The 5,623-nt window shown below is 47.4% G+C and overlaps 1 long non-coding RNA gene and 1 other non-coding gene across 4 annotated transcripts; both read left to right on the top strand.

Moving 5' to 3' along the window:
- Positions 1-256: 256 nt before the first annotated feature.
- On the top strand, positions 257-5,057 carry LOC112132994 (uncharacterized). Of its 3 annotated transcripts, XR_010139701.1 has the most exons (4): positions 407-550; positions 697-836; positions 1,365-3,707; positions 4,694-5,057. It is a non-coding gene; the product is annotated as an uncharacterized LOC112132994 (long non-coding RNA). The 3 variants fall into 3 exon arrangements; XR_010139699.1 differs by lacking the exon at positions 407-550 and adding an exon at positions 257-400 and having other exon boundaries at positions 1,365-5,057; XR_010139700.1 differs by having other exon boundaries at positions 399-550; positions 1,365-5,057.
- Positions 1,120-1,241, top strand: LOC112133280 (small nucleolar RNA SNORA26). The gene has a single exon (XR_002914950.1). It is a non-coding gene; the product is annotated as a small nucleolar RNA SNORA26 (small nucleolar RNA).
- Positions 5,058-5,623: the final 566 nt, after the last annotated feature.

Raw genomic sequence — 5,623 nt, 5'->3', positions numbered from 1 at the left:
CCAACGCCGAGGATTGGTAGGGAGCCTGAAAAATCGAATTCCAAGAAGGATGCGCCGCGCGCAGACATGGCTTATCCCCGTGCTACTGCAAGAGCCACACCTAGGCCCGCCCCGGACACCGACAGCCAATGGCCGGGCCCGTCCCCCCCCATCCGGGATTGGCTGTGCGTGCCGTGGCCCTCCACCCCGCCCCGCTCAGGGTCTTCCCGGGATTGGCTGAGCTCCCCGACCTCTCCAGGGATCGGCTGCGCGCCCCGCCCTCGCCCAGAGTCTTCCCGGGATTGGCTGCGGGCCCCGCGACTCTCCTGCTTCCCTCCCCGCCCCGCCCCGCCCCGCCCCGCCTCTCTAGTTTGTGCGCCCGGCGCAGGTCGCAGGCCTCTTTGTCAGCTGGAGTTGCAAGGTGAGTGCGTCTCCAGTCTTCGACTTTCGGTCTTCGGCGGGGAGGGCGCCCGGCCGGCCCGCGGGCCGGATCAGGGGCGAGGCTCGCCCGGTGTCCCCACGAGCTTTGCCTGCCTCGAGCTCCTCTGCTCCCGGCGGCCAGAACGGAGGGGTAGAGCAGCCCTCGGCGGCCCGGGGGGCGGGCGGCCGTGCCCGTCCCGGGGCTGCGCGAGGCACAGGCGCCGCGCCCAGCGGAACAGCCAGAGGTTCCCGGCGCAGGTCTGGGCACCGTAACAATTTTGCGCTTTGCTTCCCCAGGGCTGACGCGCCACTACTTTGTAGCGGGTTTCGGGCGGGCCACGCGTGCGACTACAGGAACCCAACCCCAGCCGACCTTGAGCTCCAGGAGTTCGTCTCTTACGTCTGCGGAAGTGCAGCTGCCTCAGTTCTTAGCGCAGGTATGTTCCTAGCCTTGAGCGGGGGGGGAATGACTCAGCCTGGAGCACGTGGCCAGTGGGACCGGAGGGTTCCCCGGCGTCTGTTTGTCGCCAAGGTCCGAATCCGGCTCCCCTTAACTGGAAGGAAACATCCATGTAGGGGGCTCACCAAACAAAACAGCTGTTTCTAGTGGTGGTTTCAGACTTAGAGAAGCAGAGATCCACGAGGTATTGAGAGCAACGCGGGAAATAGTAGTGAACCCTGTAAAAATCAAAGAAAAAAAATCCCAAAGCACCCTTTCCTGTGCCCTTTTAAGGTTGACCCAGTGCTTTAAGAGGCTAACACAGAAGGGTAAAGTAAATCTCCATAAAACCCAGAGAAGAGACTGGAAAGCTCCTCTTTGGATCCTGTCTGGAGTCACAACTGAACCAGAAAAAATTTCGTTACAACTTGAGCGCCTTTATGATTTTCTTTACAGTTTATAGAACAAGCAATACATTTCAGTTTTCTTTGGTTAAAACGTCATTTTAAAACTTTTCTTTCTATAGGTTGACAACTACAGGTACAAGCCGTTGAAGCTGGAATGTCCTGTTGCTGGTATTTCAATTGACTTAAGCCAACTATCCCTTCAGTTACAATAGGAAAGTGCCTCTAATAAGGCCAAATATGCGTACTAACTTGTAGCAACCACGTGTCCGTGCAGTGCCACAGGAGCTAGAGCAGTGACAATGCTGGTGGCAACAGGGCAGTGTAGCAGGTGCTTCATGTTCACCTTTTCAACCTTTTCATTTAATTGTCACAACTTGGAGGTGGATTCTGTTAGGGACAGGCTGCCCCAGGACCACCCCACCCCCGCCAATTCAATGCAGCTGACCCTTACCCTGAATACTCTGCAGCTGCATTCCTGAACCGTTATCTAGGCGCCATAGCAAGGTCACCAGACTTGCTACACTGAAGCCCTCCGGGTGGCAGGGGGGAGGTCATGAGAAACGTGGATAAACCTAAGTTACACCCCCTTGTAAATTACTATTTTCACAAGATAATATATTGTAAGCCGGTCATGAGATTATATGTGGTAAAGCTAGTTGACTAACAACCCCAGGGTCTCTCTCCCCCATATAAACCCCTCATTTTGTAAGCTCAGGGCTGCCACCTCTGACTGGTGGAGAAGCCCGGCAGGTTAATAAACTTACTTGGCCTGACCTTGGGTCTCTCATCTTTTCTCTCAGCTAACCTTACAGATTCTATTCTCCCATTTCACAGGTAAAGAAATAGATTAGGGATAACTTAGGTTTCATCACCTGTGAGTATCTCTGAATGAGAGGCTTCACATGTATAACTTTTCGGCAATGTGACTTCTGGAAAGTCACTTGTCTCTTGAGATTTGGTATCCTGGTGTAACAGTTAAGAATTATTTTAAACTAGGAAGGGACCACAGTCGAACTGTTAAGAATATAAACTCTTTGTATTATTTCATTGCATTGAGCCTAAGAAGATTCACAAAATTTGGCACAAAAGGAGTATCTGTCAGCATATTCTGGTTTTTTTGTGTGTCTATGTAGCAAGTATTAATATTTATCTTGGAGTCATTCTTAATTCATAGCATTGTTCTTACCTTTTTATCTAAACTTTTATGTTCCATATTGTAAAGTCTAGTCTCATAAATTTAGGTAATTGCTCATAAGTTTGCATAATGTTGAATTGTAATCCCGATGTTAGAGGAGGGGCCTGGTGGGAGGTGATTGGATGAAAAGGGTGGATTTCCCTCTTGCTGTTCCTTGTGATAGTGAGTTCTCATGAAATCTGGTTGTTTAGATGTGTAGTGTGGCTGGGGCAGTGGCTCATGCCTGTAATCCCAGCACTTGGGAAGGCCAAGGTTGGGGGATCACTTGAGGTCAGGAGTTAAGACTATCTTGGGCAACACAGTAAGACCTCGTCTCTACAAAAAATGAGGCAGAAGGATTGCTTGAGCCCAAGAGGTTGAGACTGCAGTGAGCCATGATCTTGTAACTGTGCTCCAGCCTAAAAAGAAAAATTAATAAAAATAAAGGTTATGCAATTGTGCACGTTATCTCAAGGCAGAGGCAGAAGAATGGCAGAGTTTAGATTAAAAGTGTGGCACCTCCCCTTCCTCCTACTCTGGCCATGTGCTTCCTGTTAGACATACCCCACGACTGTAAGTTTGCTGAAGCCTCAGCAGCCATGCTCCCTGTGCAGCCTGCTGAACCATGAGACAAACCTTTTCTTTATAAATTACCCAGTCTCAGTTCTTTATAGCAATGTGAGAACAGACTAGTACAAAAAATAAATTCAACTAATGTGTTAGCTGGCTATAATTGCTAAGGGGGTAAGGAAAGGGAGATGACTTAACATGGCCGGCAAGGGAGGCCTCACTCAACATGGAAGAGCTGAGGGAGATGCCATGTCCTTATATATAGTTGAGAGAAGAGCATTCTAGGCAGAGGGAAAACTTGTGCAAAGGCCCTGAGGATAGTTGTGTTTAAAGGTTTGGAGAAGCAGTGAAGCTGTAGAGAAATGACCTTAAGGAGGGGAGGACTTGATGTCTGTATGTAGTAGTGGAGAGTTGGTTATTTTCAAACTATTGTAAAATGGCAACGTGCTCTGGCCTTCAGGGCTCTGAATGTTTTAATTTAACTGGAATGCTTTCTATGGCCTTATACTTTACTGCTCTTAACTTTTCTCTGACCACCATCCCTTCTATGTGCTCTTGATTTTCTTCAGCACCCTGTAATGGCCCTGTAGCATCAGAACTACGTTGGCGCATCGCGTGTGAACTTACCTAACTGCCTCTGCTTCTTTCCATTCTGTAAAGTCCACCTTAGTTCCCACCATATTACAGAGGGTCTAGTCAGGTGCTTGACCTTTTCTAGGTAAGTGGCTTACAGTCCCCTTCTAAGGGCAGCATAATGTTGAGCCTAGGTTCAAATCTCTATGTGTGATCTTAAACCACTTAGTGTTAGGTTCTATTAACAAGTAATTAAAATGAGTTATATGTGGTACATCAGACTACTTGGTAAGTAGTCAGCAAATGATATATTAGTTGGTAGTACTATTTAATCATTTTTATAACACCGTATAGTCATAATGTTAGAACAAAATGACAATACTGATACTTAGTATTGTGCATGTTTCAGCAGCACATCTACTAAAATTGGAACTGATACTTAGTATTTACATAATACTGGAATAGCTCTAATGTTCTTTTAATGGAGCATTTAACTATGGGCCAAGTACTATTCTAGGTATCATGAGAATCAGTGAGCAAGTACACAAAAATCAGTGGATATGGTTGGTTTTGATCACATAACTCATTGGCCACATTTCAGATATTCAATAGCTGCATGTGGCTAGGGGCAGCACAGACATAGAACATCAACATACAGAAAACAACCCCAGAGCCTTAAAAGGCCCTAGCAAGTTCTGTCAGAACAATGGTCCAGTGAAGGTGGGCCAAGAGAATGGCAAGGTTTTCTAGGTACTGTCAAGATGAAAGGTGTAAAAACTGTGTTAAAAGTCTGAAGGCTCTAGCAAATAGTTGTCAAGAATAACCACTGGTTTCACAAAGCACTCCACGGAGTCCTGGTGGTGGTCCTTTGCCCCTTGAGTTACTTGGGCAGAGGCTCTGTAACACGTCCATGGCTCAACAGCCACATGTGGCTAGGGGCAGCACAGATAGAAAACATTTCCATTACTGCAGGGTTTTATTAGCAGTACTCTTGTAGACATTGCATGAATCAACAAACTTTTCAGAAGAGAAAACCTGTGAGAACCTGGAAAGACAGTGTAGTCTGAATGACCGCCTCCAGAGATAATCAGGCCTAATCTCTGGAACCTGTAAATGTTACCTTGTTTGCAGATATTATAATTAGATTAAGGATCTCAGGATGGGGAGATTACCTTGGATAATCCTAGTGGGCCCTAAATGCGATCACAAGTCCCCTCATGAGAGGGAGCCTGAGGGAGATCCACACAGCAGATTGGAAGATGCTGGCCTTGAAGATCGGAGTGAGGCAGCCCCCAGGAGCTGGGAGATGCCAAGGAACACATTCCCCATCAGAGCCTCCTGAGGAGCATCATTTGATTTGGCTCAGTGAAACTGATTTCTGACTTCTGGCCTTCAGAACTGAGAATAAATTGCTGTTTTAAGCCACCAAGTTGTAATTTGTTACAGCAGCCTCTAAGATCACAAATACAGCTGGGGCAAGAACCCCACCACCTCAGCCTGCCTCCATTGTTTTTATTAGTGCCATGTGGGTGGTTGGGAGTAGATCCTATATATATTCATTAGTCATTTTTTATTTTTTTGAGAGAGTCTTGTTCTGTCGCCCAGGCTGGAGTGCAGTGGCGCGATCTCGGCTCACTGCAAGCTCCGCCTCCTGGGTTCACGCCATTCTCCTGCCTCAGCCTCCCGAGTAGCTGGGACCACAGACGCCCGCCACCACGCCCGGCTAATTTTTTGTATTTTTAGTAGAGACGGGGTTTCACCGTGTTAGCCAGGGTGGTTTCGATCTCCTGACCTTGTGATCCACCTGCCTCGGCCTCCTAAAGTGCTGGGATTACAGGCGTGAGCCACCGCGCCCAGCCCATTAGTCATTTTTTAAAGGTATGACCATGAATTTAAAATGTATTTAGACTTTAATCTTGAGATACATGAGCATGTGGCTAAAATACGTGTGGTCAGCAGATACCTCGTAATAAAACATTGTGAAAAGTAAAGAATCAATTTATGGTTTATTGGGAAGTAACTTATGCACACTTGTATTTATATAGCACAAGACACCACATT

The sequence above is a fragment of the Pongo abelii genome, chromosome 3 (genome assembly GCF_028885655.2).
Source record: "Pongo abelii isolate AG06213 chromosome 3, NHGRI_mPonAbe1-v2.0_pri, whole genome shotgun sequence".
Lineage (NCBI taxonomy): Eukaryota > Metazoa > Chordata > Mammalia > Primates > Hominidae > Pongo > Pongo abelii.
Note: the sequence above shows the minus strand (reverse complement) of the source record. Positions and strands in the feature narration are given on the sequence as shown.